The sequence below is a fragment of the Pleurodeles waltl genome, chromosome 1_2 (assembly GCF_031143425.1).
Source record: "Pleurodeles waltl isolate 20211129_DDA chromosome 1_2, aPleWal1.hap1.20221129, whole genome shotgun sequence".
Classification (NCBI taxonomy): Eukaryota; Metazoa; Chordata; class Amphibia; order Caudata; family Salamandridae; genus Pleurodeles; species Pleurodeles waltl.
Window position 1 is genome coordinate 1,192,229,980 of NC_090437.1, and position 16,622 is coordinate 1,192,246,601.

At 46.7% G+C, this 16,622-nt stretch overlaps 1 protein-coding gene across 1 annotated transcript in view; it reads right to left on the reverse strand.

Annotated features, from left to right (window-relative positions):
• The window catches only part of RGS12 (regulator of G protein signaling 12), a 442,017-nt gene that overhangs the window by 356,923 nt on the left and 68,472 nt on the right, over positions 1–16,622 (reverse strand). The window lies entirely within an intron of this gene.

The following is a 16,622-nucleotide window of genomic DNA, read 5'->3' on the forward strand; positions in this document are numbered from 1 at the left end:
AGCAACGCATGACAGTGATCAGAAAGAGACAAAAGGCTGACCCTCTCTAAAAGACAATTCACACTAACAGGAATTCCAGTCCTACCTCTTCACCCCTTCTAGCCACCAAATGTTAGCATTCAGGGAGACTAATCAACAATAGAAGGACCTTAATGAATTTCTGAGTGGAGCTTATCTCAGTGACTAGATCTCCTCCTTCCAGTCTCAGGACCATCAGCAATACACTTGTCTTGTGCATGTGGCCAGGAGCTCCCAAAATGGAGTCAAGAGGCCTTCTTCACTCTGGTTCAGACATACAAAGTGTGTGTAACACACAAATCACACAATACATCTATAAAAGTATGCTCATATTAGCGCAGGGATACTGGTTCATCTGTAGCAGCAGAGCTTACACGAGTGTGTCAGTAGGCCACCACTCCTATGACAGATAAAAAGGTATGTTCATACTAGAATCACTATAAACTTAGTACACTGCTAACAAGCTTGAGTTCCCCTATCATGATGGTGCACCCCTCAAAGTAAAGGGCTAGTCTCATCAAGGAGCAGGCCTAAGCCTTTTCAAACACACTAGAATAATGTTAAGCTGGGGACAAAAATCCAAAACCCAGGATACCAGACATATATAGGCACTCAGGACAGGAGACATGACTGTACACCATGCAGGGGACATCCCTGTCCCAGCAAACATAACCCATAACTGTCCTTACTACCAGTTGAGTTGTATACACAGGTTAAGCCAATGATGATAACCTACAAAGCTAATAAGGTAAAGAAGTCAGTTTATGACCAGAAGATTCAACACAGCATCATGCACTTCAAATGTCACAGACCCACAGCTTCTTATTCTTGCAGTTGTAGAGGGGGTGGTAATGCAGGCAAAATCATAACAGCTCAATGGACTAGTTGGGTGACAAGTCATTGGGTCATAATGACCAGGATTCTTTGAAGTGGTGCTCAGGAGGCAAACAAGTGCAGTGTCTTCACAAACACTAATAACACAACAATCCTGTCACTGAGTAGTGTGGCTGGCAAAGAAATTCATGAATGGCCACTTTGCTGCTCTTTGTAGCACGCCAGTGGCCACCACTCTCTCCTTGGAAGTAGGGACTGTCTGGGCCAGCATTCACTTCGCTTGCTAACAAATGAAAGACAGATTGGTAATTTAAGTAGTTTACAAGTAATTACAAGTAAGGGGAGAAGAGTGGGCAAGACTCTTAAAAATAAGCTATTGACAAGTTTTCATCAAACTATATACTGACCTAATAGACCAGCACAAAAATGGTTTGCACGACCTTCCTTTAAAACTGGGAGTGTGATTTGTTTGATGGTCTGATTTTCACAGCACAGGTTGACACTGCAGAAGCACATAACTTAATATACTAAAATTAGCAAGAGTTTGCTAATTCTTTGCTCTTTCTTAAGAGAGATAGCAAGGAAGGGTAAGACATTAGCAAAAGAGGATTAACCAAATTTAGTCCAATCACTTTTAATATATATTAATTCCTGGCACATCAACTGATCTGACAAGTATTTTGTGAATTTCTAATAATAATTTCCAACTGTACGATATGAAATAATCATTTTCAAAACATATCTACAGGAACCTCCCAACATTTCCTCAGTAACATCATCACCCCCAAAGTAATCACCACCCTTGTTGCCACTGGACGTGTTTGATAGGATACTTTCAACATATATGGGGTAGTCCTGAGCAAATTATGTCAGAGTTGTTGGTGCCACACCAAAAGCTTCTGCATGCCATCTTTTAGATGAGCTCAAAGTAATTCTTTCAATTTATATTATGATAAGGGATATTATATTTTACCACCATATGCCACCACGGCTGTGGGCCCCAGCTGCAGCTGTAAACAGGGATGAACACTTACACTCCCCGCTTATACACTCAGTGTGAAATCGGACGCTTGCTTTTCCAAACTTTTTTTGAAGACAGAGGGACAGTTGTACTTCATGGGAATTAAGTACCTTAGCTTAAAATGTAAAATGAACCATTCCCATGAAAAAAATGATAGATCGTAATATCTGTTTGGAAAAATGCTAAAAATCTGTTAGCATGGCCGTGCTGTGTTTTTTTGTTGCTTGGCATCCTAATCTCTGCAAACAAAAACAGAGAAATCATTTTACCAAGGATCCCGAGTTTAGTGTTGTGTCGGATTCGTTTTTCTTTCTTATTTTTTTAAAATCTGAAGGTCATGGGCTTCCTACTTATCTTTGTATCTTCAAGTAATTCACAAAGAAGTATTTTAGACATGGCATGCTGAGTATGCCATAACTCTTCAGACTGCATCATTTTCTTTTTAAATACATTGGTCATGTAGTTTCATACCATAGCATTTCTTGACTTGTGATTAACTTAACAAAATGTAGATTTTCTGCGTGTAAATGTTTAAATTTATATTAAAAAAATGGACCTTCTCACTATAAATCAATAAATAAAATCCCATCACAAAACCCAAAGCCAACGACAGACACATTTTTATTCTGCTAATTCATTGCTGTTTTTAAATAAAGAAAATACCGTTCAGCTGCCTTTGCACGTCTAATTACCCATGTAAAAATTATTGGCACAAATAGGTTAAAATCTGCAGAAAGACATTTTGAATTAGACGGTAAAGGTAAAATCTATGGGGGAATTTGTGGTGGGGTGCAATGGTAAAATATATAGGAAAGGACGCAATCTGCAGAAATGGTCACACTTTAATACCAAAAACAATTTAAGTATTACAGGAAAATGATGTAGGGAGCTGGGTTCAGGTTGCAGTACCTCCCCAGCAACACACACTTTTTGCCTGGTTTTTAGAGGCAACTTCGACTGAAGTGCCCTGGGCTCCTGCTAACCAGGTCCCCAGTGCCAGTGTTCCTTTTCTAAAACAAAATACCTAGTCACTTGATCCCTAGTAAATGGTACCCCTGGTACTTAGGACATGGGTACTGAAAAGGGTCCCTCAGAGGTGCAGCACAATTTGTGTCACTCTAAGGGACCCAGCACCAACCTTATGCAGACTGCCATTGCAGGCTGTGTGACAAGCTAGCAAAATACCCATCCCTCCTCACCTGGCTATCCAGGCAGTAGTGTCCTGCAAACGTGTGTAAGGAAGCTGATGTTGCCGGCTGACAGATGTCAAGGACCGGTACGCCTCGAGCTAACGCTATAGTAGCAGCTTTCCCTCTTGTAAAGTGAGCGCTCAAGCCCTCAGAAGGCTGCTTCTTAGCCAAAGCGTAGCAGATTTTAATAAAGACAACGACCCATCGCGAAATGGTTCGCTTCTAGACTGGCCGCCCCTTCTTTGCACCAACGAACCCCACAAAGAGTTGGTCATCCACCTGGAACACTTTTCTGCAGTCAAGGTAGAACGATAATGCTCTTTTTGGGTACAGACGGTGGAGACGCTTCTCTTATTTAGAGGGATGTGGTGGAGCAAAGAAGGTAGCCAGGGTGATGTTCTGACCCAGATGAAATGGGGTCACCACCTTGGGGAGGAAAGAGGCACAAATTCGGAGGACTACCTTATCAGGGTACATTGTGAGATATGGCAGTTTCGATGATAGAGCCTGCATCTCACTCACTCTCTTGGCAGATGTGATCACCACTAAGATAGTGAGCAGCAGGAGAGGCCTATTATGTAAATGCTTAAAGGACCACACATTAGAAAAGTAAGCACTCAATTAAGGTCCCACTGGGGCATAACAAAAGGCGTAGGTGGAAACATATGAACAAGCCCTTTTAAGAATCTCTGTACAATAGGAGACTTAAACAAAGACTGTTGATCAGGCAAGCGAAGAAAAGCCGATATGGCAGAAAGATAGCCCTTAAGAGTCCCTAAGAAGGAACCCTGTTGGGCGAGTGACAGAATAAACAGAAGGATATTAGAAAGAGAAGAAGAAAGAGGATCAATAGACCTCTCTGTACAATATAATACAAAATGTTTCCGACGACAGGCGTAAACCATCTTAGTAGAGCTCCACTCGCGTAAAAAAACAGCCGCCTTGGAAATTCCAATGCGCAATACTGCTGACATAGCACGTTCTTTTCTGAGGCAAACAGATTTAACCAAGGCTCTCGCCACTGCTGAAAGAGTCCTTGCACCACCTCCAAATGAAGACACCATTCGTGATCCGCTAGCATCTCAGGCTGAGTTTGTCTACTCTGGCGTTCAGAGAACCAGCCAGGTGTTGAACCACCAGGGTTAGGCCCTGGTGTTCCAGCCATGCCCAGAGACATAGAGCTTCTTGACAAAGGGTCCGTAACCCCACACCGCCCTGCTTGTTGCAGTACCACATTGCGGTAGTGTTGTCCGTGAACACCTGCACCAACTTCCATTTTAGAACAGGAAGAAATGCTAATTGGGTCACCCGAAGCTCCAACAAGTTGATATGGAGCCCGGATTCCGCCAGAGACCAGAGGCCACTGATCTCCACCTCCCCCGGATGGCCGCCCCACCCCAAAAGTGACGCATCTGTCACTACCTTGCGATCTGTTTGGAGAAGGGAGAGGAGTCTGCCTTTGACCCAATCGCAGTTCACTAACCACCGCTGCAGATCCTTTATAGTTCCCTCTGAGATCTGAACCATGTTGGTAAGATTTCCCTGATGCTGTGCCCATTAAAACTTCAGGTCCCACTGCAGAGCCTTCATATGCCATCTGGCATGCTTGATTAATAGGATGCAGGAAGCCTTAAGTCCCAACAGCCTCAGAGTCTGTCTCACCGAAATTCAGGTCTAGGAAAATGCCACTGTTGGCATGGATACCCCCTAACTTTTTGCCTTTTGTTGATGCTAGTTATGATTGAAAGTGTGCTGGGACCCTGCTAACCAGGCCCCAGCACCAGTGTTCTTTCCCTAAAACTGTACATTTGTCCCCACAATTGGCACAGCCCTGGCACACAGTTCAGTCCCTTGTAAATGGTACCCCTGGTACCAAGGGCTCTGTGGCCAGGGAAGGTCTCTAAGGGCTGCAGCATGTATTATGCTACCCTGGAGACCCCTCACTCAGCACATGCACACTGCCTCACAGCTTGTGTGTGCTGGTAGGGAGAAAAACACTATGTCGACATGGCACTCCCCTCAGGGTGCCATGCCCACAACCCACTGCCTGTGACATAGGAAAGTCACCCCACTAGCAGGCCTTCCATCCCTAATGCAGGGTGAACTATACCACAGGTGAGGGCATAGCTGCATGAGCACTATGCCCGTACAGTGTCTAAGCCAATTCTTTGAGATAGTATATACAGAGCCAACTTCCTACACCAGGATAAAGGTCGAAACATCTGTATCATAACCTGAATATCCTGGACTCGCTGCTCGGGAGGATAGGCCCAAAACTGCACTGTGTCCAGAACAGCTCAGATGAAAGTGAGCTTCTAAGAGGGAGTCAGGTGTGACCTTGACACATTTATAGTGCACCCAGGCGAATGCAAGAGGTCTGCTGTCGTCTGGAGGTGGGTGACAAGAGCCTAGGGCGTGGACGCCTTCAACAGCCATTTGTCCAGGTAGGGGAAGACTGAAATCCCTAACCTGCGCAGATGAGCTGCCACCACCTCCATCACTTTCGTGAACACCCGAGGGGCACAGGTGAGACCGAAAGGGAGCATGGTAAACTGAAAGTGCTCGTGGTCCACTTTGAACCGCAAGTAACGTCTGTGGGAGGGCAGGATGGGGATGTGAAAATACGCATCCTCCAAGTCCAGCACTACCATCCAGTCTCCTTGGTCTAGGGCAGACAAAACCAGAGCAAGAGTGACGTCCCTTAAATACAGGATAGAGTGAAGGCCCTTGTTCTTTTTGGGAATCAGAAAGTAGCGGGAATAACAACCACTGCCTACTTCTGACATCAGGACCCTTTCTATGGCTCCCTTGGCCAAGAGAGCCGTAACTTCTTTGCGGAGCAAGATCAACTGATCCCCCATCAGCTGTTCTTTTACTGGAGGGATAGAGGGAGGGAAAGACTGGAAGGGGAGGGAATAGCCCTTCTGTATGATCTGCATGACCCATTTGTCCTATGTGAGGGACTGCCAGTGAGGGAGATGAAACTGAATCCTCCCTCCAACTGGACGGACATGGTCTTGCAGAACCATATTAGGAGGGCTTGGGCGCTGAGGAAGAGGGGGGCTGTGTGGTGGCCGACCTCTGGCCAGACTGTCTGGGTCTGACGGTACCACGACCTCGATCTCACACGGGATGCTGTGAAGCCGGAGGACAGTGGCTAACCTGTGGCTGGCGTGGTACCGCACCCCTTCCTAAAGCCTCCAAAGGGACGAAAGACAGACTGCTGATGAGCCGGCCGTAGCTCGAGAATCCTTGAACCTCTCAAGCACAGAGTCTGCCTTCTCACCGAAAAGGCAAGAGCCATCAAAAGGCATGTCCATCAAACTCGACTGGACATCCCCTGAAAAGCCAGTAGAACGTAGCTAGGCGTGGCAAACAAGGGCCACTGTTGAAGAAATCGCCCTGCCCAGTGAATCGGTCGTGTCCAAACCACACCTGATAGTAAACTTGGCTGCATCTCTCCCATCCTTGACAGCCTGGGTGAGAGTGTCCTGTATGCCCTCCGGGAACTGGGGCAGCACCTGTGCCACCGTATCCCATAAAGTATGGGGAAAACGGTCCAATAGGCAAGAGGTGTTTACTGACCTTAATGCCAGGCTGGAGGAAGAAAATAGCTTCTTTCCAAGTTGGTCCAGCCTCTTGGATTCCCTATCCAGAGGGATGGAAGGGAATGCACCACGGGAAGTGGAGGCTTAGACCACCAAGAGCTCTCCGGGGTGGGGTGTTGGGTGAGGAGACTAGGGTCGTTTGGAGGTCTATTAGCGGCGGTCGATTGCCCTAATCACAGGAGCCCCTGTGCATGTTCCCAGAAGGACATCTGTGAGGGCTTCATTGAAGGGTAACATCGGCTCTGATGTAGCAACACCCAGCTGGAGCACCTCCGTCAGGAGATTAGTCCTGATTGGCACTGTAGACAAGTTTAGGTCCAAGACCTCAGCTGCCCTATGCACCACCATGGCATAAGATGCACCCTCCACCGTAGCCACAGGGGGAGGAGAGAGCATGCCAGCAATTGGAGAAGTATCCACTCCACTGGGTTACCCTAGATCCTCATACCAGTCCTGTTCATGCTCCAATCCATATTCTAAAGGGTCCTAAGACCCCTCCCACTCCTCTCATGTGCCTGGCTGTTCTGAATAAGCCTCAGGCACTGATCTCGGCCTAATCGGCGCCAAAGTCGGAATCGGCGTCGTACGTCGTCGTTCCAGATCACCCGGAATGAGGATGGGGCTACAACCACCAGTGGGCACCGGTGGTGGAGGGAGCGTAGATGTTGGGCCCGGCGCCAGAGGAGGTCGGCTGTGAGATACCGCCAAATATGTCCAAAGCCACCAATGTCGAATCCGATGGGGCCCCTGCTGACCCCGGGGGGCCCGAAGACCTGCCCGAGGGTTCAGCCCGCTCAAAAACAAGGCGCATAGCCTTGTAAAATTCTTTGATTTAAGCGGGGGTCGCTCCGGTCCCCGGAAAAGTGGGAAGACGCGAAGTCTGCCCTAGCGACGGCCCAGTGGAACTACGCTCAGAACATCGATGTTACCCGGACGCCTCGACGGCCAATGGGCGTGGCAAAGTCGAAGTCCGCTTAGACTTCTTCTTGTGCCTCTTACCTGAATGCCCTGAAGACCTCAATTGCGAGAAAGATGACTTGGGGCTCCTGGAGCGGTGCCGCGACCTCCTCCTAGAGCGGGACAGTGATCTCCTCGGTGTCGCGCTAACCGAAGCCGGCTGCCGGGCCACTAGAAGCTTGAGAGATCTCTCTCTCAAGGCCTTCGGAGCCATGGCCCGACGGTCGGAACATGACTTTGAATCATGGTCCTTTTCAAGGCACCAGAGACACACCTGGTGTGGATCCATAACCAACATGATGCGATGACATGCACCACACAGTTTGAATCCTGTCTTTCTCAAAGACATCGCTCAGACAATTAGAAAAATCTTTGACAAAACCGTCAAAAAAGGGTAGCTCTTTCCAGATCTACACTCAACTGGCAGGGAAGGAAAAGAACTGACGTACACGCACCGGGGTGGTGCCTATATAGGAGGTTGTGACGTCACAGAGGACTCCAACGACACTGATGGCGCCACGCTGAGTCGGATGACGCACGCGGATCCGAACACCACCCGATGGCACGCACAGGGTACTGCTCAGCAGAAAAATTCTGGATTTGAAGCGGACGGCACGGAATGCTAATGTAAGGAATCTGCAGCTAGAAGTGTCTATCAGATTATCCTTGTATATGTCAGACTAATGTAAATGAGAGAAGCGGAAGCGATCTGAGTGACCACAATTTACCTGAGGAATCAATTGCGTCATGTGTTCGGCTGCCCAATCATCCCTGCTCTTGAGTAGAGATGAGGCACTGCTAGTTAGCCAGAGCAAAACCCGGATTAGGCCAACAGGTGTCGTCTGTAGTGGGTTAAGACTCAGTCCCCAACAGCGCAAGTGATTCTGCTGTCCAAATCCAATAGTCTCATAAGAATAATGAGAGCCTACGCAACAGAAGGGTACCAGAATTGGGAAAGGACATTGTTGGAAGGATCCCATGGGGGATGCCAATTTGGGAAACTGTTGATGCGAGGCAATGGAATACCCCACAAGTTTCCACATGTAATTCGACTTACGGGCAGAATATGGGAGAGATCAGTCAGGTTCTTAAGAGGGCGCCTTACGCCCCTAACATGGATAGTTGGATTCTGTCCCCTTTTGCATAGATGGCACACGAAATGACAAAGGCCAGATGGCAGGAAGGAGGTTGCATAATGCTATCCGATATTTACCTTGCAGGTAGACTAATTGCTTTGCAAGAGACACAGGAGTCGTTTAACCTGGATAGATGTCACTTTCTACAATATGCAAAGGTGACAGCAACAGCTAGACAACTATGGCTTACATTTCCAGAAGCTCCTGAACAGATTCAAATACTAGTCACCCTGCTAGAGATGGCGAGGGGGATGCAGGTCTATAACACATTTATACCGAGCACTGCGCACGGACAAGAGACTACAACTACTACCTACAGAAAGCACATGGCAACCCTCACTATGGACTCTCAGTTGCCATGGGATTGGATAAAGATACATGCAGGCGTGAAGGGAGTGGCAGTGTGCGCCCAATAAAAAAAATACAATACAATTTCATACATATGACCTACCTATCCCCCAAGTGCCTATCCCTCTTGAGACAAGAGGTGCCCAAAGTGCCATGCAGAGTTCACTGATTCTACTCATGTGGTATGGCACTGTCCTTCAGTACAGGATTACTAGACAGAGGTCCTGGTCCAACGAAGGGGGTGGGAGGTCCCACTAACGATTGGAAAATGCCTACTAGGACATGTCCCGTAGAACCCAAAAATGAAGCTCAGAAGGCATTATACCCTTTTAGGCCAAACAGCAGCAAAGCGACACATTGCAATCCACTGGTTGAGTCCACGGGCCCAAACTAGGGACGCATAGGAGTCAGACATGATGTAGTGGGCTGGAGCAGAAGACGTTCATATAAGGAGGACTAGGGAAGATGAAAAAGCAAAGGAATACTTGAAAGCCTGGGCGGAGATAACACAGGTGCTGCTTGAATATAAATGTACTTCAGGCGGAAAGTGCCCCATTACAGCAGGGGGAGAATGAGTGATATCCAAAGGAGAGGAGGATGGTTTCTTTTCAATATCTGGCACTTAGAAATGATGGCCTATTGAGACCGGAAAGAAACAATTATGACAAACAATGGTTAACGTAGTACAATGTGCCTTCCTTGGAAGCTTTAGAGGAGGGGTAGGGAGGTCTAATTGCCTTAATGGTTTATGTTGGAAATAACACATCAAAACACTTACCTTATCTTTTTTAAAAGGCAGGTTGTGGTATCCCATACGAGGGAGCCATAGCGCATAAAGGGGCCTCTGCACCCAGGCTGTGGGGGCTGGGATAGATTGCCTCTGATGTCCTGGGGTCTGCCCTTCTATGGCTATGCAAACTGGGCCAAGTACAAACAGTTCTGTAATTAACTCTGAGTGGTAACAATTGCAAGCAGGCACTGGCTTCTTAGGAATGTAAAGAGAAGGTACATCAAGCTAAGAACATATTCACCCAGCAGTGAAATAACTGATCGTCCAACCCAGTGCTTGTTTTTTATGAAAAAGAAATTACTTTCATACACTCAAAAAAGAAAATGCTGCACACTGCAATATGCAGGTACAAAAATCCACTGGCACATGGCCACTGTACACAGGGCTCAAGGTCCCTTTCCCCCTCATCTTCCCATAACTAGGTGTAAGATATAGTACAGCAGGTTTCAGGCACAGGTGTGGTACCATTCTTCTCACTCAGAGTTTGTGTACTCAGTCTTAGCCAGAGTATGTACATCTCACAATTATGAGTCCTTTTCTTCCTCCGCCAGGGCTTTCAGCACACTTCTGGTCTGTTCGCTCACCATTTACGTGTCAGCTGCCAGTCTGACGGCAGCTAAGACAGACTCTGGGTCATGGCGATCACCAGTTGTTCACAGGCCCTTTTCCAGGAGCAGGGTGAGTAAGGCAGGGTCAGAGGTCACAAGGTAAACAAAGGCACTTTTCAGACTAGTGATGCAGATGCAACATCACTCATGGCAAAAGAACAGTGGCTTTGTCCTCACAAGTCCAGTCAGCCATCATGGTGGTACCACCTGCTTTTGCCACATTTCCAGCCTTGCAGCAGCATGGTACGCTTTCGTATAAATGTTCAAAGTCATATCAGTGACATCCGCTCAGGCACACTTCTGGATAGTGTTGCTGTGATAGCTGCTTTCAAGGCCACAGCGGCAGCGCCCACTCAGGCGCACTACGGCAATGCTATGTTGCAGCCACTTCGAGCAAAAAGGTTTGTACACTGATCTGCAAGCACACTGATAACGTTCTCTACTGTGTTTGAGCAGACAGACCCCCTGCTTCGGGATCAGCTCCTGTCTCTTGCACTGGTAGTTTGCACTATCCTACAAGGATAGCACTCCTTCTCCGGCAGGTCAGCCTCAAGCATTACAGGATAGGAGACTGCTGTAACTTAAAGGTCTGACTCCAGATGATGTCCCCTCACCTCTGGGAAGCTTCCTGTTGGGCAGACTCCAAGTCTGGTTGCACAACAGTCCTCTGCTCTGGGTGCTCTGCGGAGCACCCCTTCCTTCGCAAAGAGAACTCAAAACAACAACAGATAAATACGACAGATGCCATTTTAGAACCAGTTTGGATTGGATCTTCTTTCACATGTACTTTCCAGAGTGTTCCAGAGACAACCTTTGTATAGAGTAATGCTCTTCACAGATGGGTCATCTTTAGCACCCACAACACAGGTACAAAAGGTGTGACTTTCTACACTGGTTATAAACAGCCAGTCTGAATGGTGATCAGGAAAAGAGAAAAAAATGGACTGGTCTCCCAAAAAACTGCCCTTTACACTCTAAGCAAGAGACCACAGTCCCACCCTTCACTCCGCCATCTACTAAATGGCAGTGCTTCAGGAAGACCAATTATCAGCTCTTGCAGCAAAAGGTCCTAATCACATTTCTAAAGAGAACCCAACTCCCACCTCCAGTTTCAGGACTGTCAGCAATACAGTTCTATTACTGCTCAATTAGGATTCAGACCTACAATAACAGGTGGAAATTAAAAATATACAATTCTTGACATTAATGTTACACCACTTTAGTCAATAACATAAAATATTCTAATAAATTGCTTTTATATAAACCAGAAAGGGTGGGATAATCCTTACCTCCGTGTCCTTAATAGAATTGAAAATTCTTGACGCGACAGCTAGATTACTTTTTTATTCTAGGTCAGGACCAGAGGCTTCGGATTATGCTAGTTCAAAGCTGATTTATTATAACTGAAGCCACATCTACAATATGGTAAAACACTTTAAAAGAAGAGTTGGCTGACCAATTAGCCACTGCTATAATGTCCTCTAAGCGAAAACCTGTTGAAAAAGCCTTGGAAGCCATAGCTCCCCTGACCAAATGAGCCCTAAAACTGGAGGTATCTATCACAGCTTAATTCATCTAACCCACCTGGCTAAGGTAGCTGATGACACTGGACCAAAAGGTTTTTGTAATGAGATGAGAAGTTGACCCTGGAAGTCCTGGCAAAACTTCCTGAGTAGACTCCTCAAACTTTCAAGCTTTGAACCACACACAATTTTTGATGCTGTGGAAATGCAGGGTAAGAAACACATTTAGAATTGGTCTTTGTTCTTCTGGAAATGGCAAAAGATACTCCTGAAGGAGTAAATACTCACATCTGTAACTCCTCAACAGGATATTAGGCAAAGTAGGACTGTAAGTTTTGCTGCTAACTGTTTATATGAAAGATCTTCGTTGCAAGGCCAAGACTTCAGAAACCGTAATACCACATCAACATCCCAAAGCGCTGAATATTTTGGTTTAGGAGGATTAACCATCCTGATACCACGCAATAGCTTACAAATTAATGGATGTTCTCCCACTGATTTACCCTCAATATGGGGATGTCCTGCTGATATAGGTGACCTAAAATTGTTATTTGTTCTAGATGCCAAACCTTCGGCTGCTAAATCCGAGAGAAAATTCACAATTATGCTAATGTTTGCCCCCAAGGGATCAACACTCCGTTCACTACAGCAACCAGTCCATCTTTTCCAAGAAGATTCGTACCATTTGTGAGTACAGGGGGCCCAGGATTAGGACAGGAAGAACAAAATGTTGTCTGAAACTCCCAACACCTGCCAACGTTTCCTGAAAGCCTCCATGCCATGAGGGACAACTGTCCCCTCACTATTAAGGGCTGAGGTAATCCTTCTGGGTCCAGAAGCAGAGACCGATGTGAAGGAATTTGAATTGGGGGGGGGAGGGGCAGATGAGAGTTCCATCGCCACTGGGAACCATGGCTGAGCTTTCCAAAGCGGAGTCACAAGGACCAATTCCACAGATTGTCTCCTCACCTGAGACAGTACTCTCTGAATCATGGACAACCGAGGAAAAGCATATAGCAGCCCTATCTCCCACGACTGAAGGAAAGCTTCTGACCCCATTGCCAGACGATCCGGTCTCCAACTGAAGAACCGTGGAAGCTGCACATTCAGACGTAAGGCAAAAAGATTGACGGAACACAGATCCCTAATCAGATTGAGTCCGGAGAACTTCTGAGGGTCCAGTTTCCAGTCGCTGCAGTCTCTCAGGAAACAAGAGTTCCAATCCGCAATCAGGTTGGGCCTGCCTGGAATGTACTCCGCCAAAACTGAAATCTGATGTTAGAGACAATACTCCCAAAATTCTTTGGCTATTGTCACCAGTACTTGGAACCTGGCCGCTCACAGATGGTTTATATACCATACCACCGAAATGTTGTCGAAGCGAAGCAGAATGCTGCAACTTGCATTGTGAGGAGATACGGACCGAATCACAAAAGATCACACTAAGAGTTCCAGGCAATTGATATGGAGTAATTTTTTCTGAGCGGACCATCTCCCACCTGTTGTCACTGAGCCACAACGTGCTCCCCAGCCCTAAAGACTGGCATCTCACTCTATCATCATCTCTGAAGTGGCTGTAAATATTGCTCTGCGATTCCAAGCATGCATATGATTCAACCACCAAGAGATCTCTGCCTTAGCCTCGTCGGAAAGCTGGATCTGTTCTGAATAGGATAGACCCTTGCGAAGATGCAGGACCTTCAGGCGTTGTAGGCCCAGATAGTGGAGAGGTCCCGGGAAGATCACTTGAATGGAAGAGGCCAGAAAGCCGACCAGGTGAGCTAATGTCCTCAATGATATATCCGGAGAGGCAAGGGATCTCTTCAACTCTTTCTTGATAGATTACCTCAAAGCGCAACTTCTGTTATCTATCAGAAAGCCTAAGAATTCTATGTTCTGATAAGGAGTCAATATTGACTTTTCCACATTGATGAGGAAACCTAAGTCTTGGAGAAGATGGATCATCCATGACAGATGTGTCACAAGAGTCTCCTTGGATTGGGCTTGATCAGGATGTCGTCCAGGTAAATAATAAGATGAACACTCAAGGGATTGAACCACTGGTCCTAAGAGCTTGGTAAAACACCACAGGGCGGATGAGAGACCGAAAGGGAGGGACGGTAAAGTTATAACATTTATCTCTGAAGAAAAATTGGAGAAATCTTCGATACAGCCCAAAAATCAGGACGGTTAGTTAAGCGTCCATGAGGTCTAATCTCACAAGATAGTCTTTCTTGTAGCAAGTCTCCTAGAAGATGGATACCCTCTATCTTGAAATGACGATATACTATCCAATAATTCAATTCCTTGAGATTGAGAACCAGGTAAGAACCTCTGGCTTTCTTTTGCACTAGAAAAATGGGGCTGATAAACGCGAGAGGATGTGGAGTCATCTTGACTAAGGTGTGTTTGTGGAGCAAAGCGGATACTTCTACATCTGTGACAGAACTCTCTTTTCTGGAAAAATAAAGAATCTCAGGGAATTTGAATTGCTGAGGAGTTGCATAGAACTATAATCTGAACCCTTGAACGGTTTGCAAGACCCAAGGATATGGAGAGAGACTCTCCCAGTATTTTGCACAATTTCTTATACTGCCCCCAAGGATTACTTCTGAAATGGGAATAACTCTCACCTGTTGTGGTGTTGCCTGAAATGGAGGATCCTCCACAGTTACTGCCTCAGTAGCCACGGCTGTAGGCCCTTCGTGATCTGGAGTGATAAAATACCAAAGAGGTATGGGAAGATCCTCTTCCTCTTTGCATGAATCCTCCTGAGGCCTGATGGAATCCATGGCCCGACAACTGACCTCTAAATTTCCCGGCCCTGGCAAAAAGGCCTCCACTAAACATCTTCTTCATAGATGATTGGGCTTTGTCCAAAGCCGAAAAGGTGGTCACATATCTCTCTAAATCTTTAACAAACTTGTCCCCAAACAACATTCCATTTGCTAAGGTGCCTGCCTCGTTGGGGGTCTAACTCTGCAAATTTGAGGTCAATCCCCATGAGGAAGGACCGTCTGCTCTCAGTGGAAATAGCTCAGTTCGGGTTGCCAAGAAGGCATATGGCTCCCTGAGACCATTGCAATATAGTGTCTGGATCTAAGGGATTATTTGTTTCGTTTAGCTTGCACTGCCAGTTCGAGGATCTTTGTAATGGGACCAGAAATGTCCAACAACTTGTCCTGGCATCCTTTCCAGGCTCTATCTAACCCCTTCTTTGGGTCTTTAGTGAATTTCCTAATAAAAGCTGTCAGATTCGGGCCCAACTCTGGGGTATTTGCGACTTTACCTAGTAGTGAAGGGCATGGACACTCTGAGCGCAGAGTACTATGCACGTCGCGATCGAAACATTCATGGAGTCTGTCCTGCACGTAGTGAGCAACTGTCGCGCAGGGAATCCATTCGGTAGATCTCGGGTGAATAATGGCCTCAGGGTCGAAGGACAAGGTCCTTTGAGTCTGGCCCTCTTCCTCGAGGTTATAGGTTTTCCATTTGCATTTACACAAGGGTCTCCGGTATGTTCCAATTCTGAGTGTGAATTTCCTGATTCTGCGGCCTCCAAATTATTTGTGGACAGCCTAGATAGAGGCCCAGCAGTTTCCAAGGAAAGGAAAGGGTCGTATTCGTGGACCTTTATCACTGACACAGCCATCTGTGTAAGAAAATCTGCTGATGACGGACCCACGGTTGCTCTCTGGGAAAAGCCCATGTCCAGTGCCAGATCATCTCTGGGCAAATTCACCATAGGGAGTTTTCCCCTTAATTCACAATGGCCATATCGGAATAATGGACGGACTTACTGTGTTCTGAACATAGGTGCCTAGGGCTTCCAAAAGTCTTTCCTCCATTCCATATCCGTCATTTATTTCAGGATTCTCCTGATAAAACTCCTCTTCATTGGCTTAGTACGCCATACTAGCAGTGAGAGGAGGCGATTGGGGGGGGGGGGGGGGGGGGGGCATTACCCAGCAAGTAAAAAAATGTATAGCACCAATGTGCTTGAAAAATATCTCTAGCAGGTTAAAACAGTGGAGGGAGCACCTGAAAACCCCCAAGGCAAAGCCCTACAACGTTTATACACCCAGTCAGACGTGCAGGGACAGATTGCTTGGATTCCAGCTCGCGCTGTGCTATGAGGCACGTCGGAATCAAAGCGTGCCACCAGAGAGCATGCGTGAGTCAGATATAGAAAGAGGACAACGTCCTCTACTTCTGACTGCCGCCGGAGCGTGCACAAAGACGCAATACGTTCCCCATAGACTCCCAGACTGGGAGAATGCCAAATCGCCAATTGTCTCGAAGAATACAGGGTCCGGAGAGGTCTCAGCGGCTTACCGATCGTGCGCGACCACATGAAAAAAATGTAAAGGGCAATCGTAAAACCTATTTGGGCACAGCGACACGCCGGGCTCACGTCCTACTTCCACTCCACAAGAGCTTGGTAAAAGGAAAAAAACAATTATCAATGATTGGACAGTGTTATAGACCACTGGGGATCTTGGGAAACATTGTTTTCTGTTTAGAGTGTTTTCATTGGCTCCTGTGAGTTATTCAGTAAAGAGAGAGAAGCATAATCCGAAGCCTCCAGT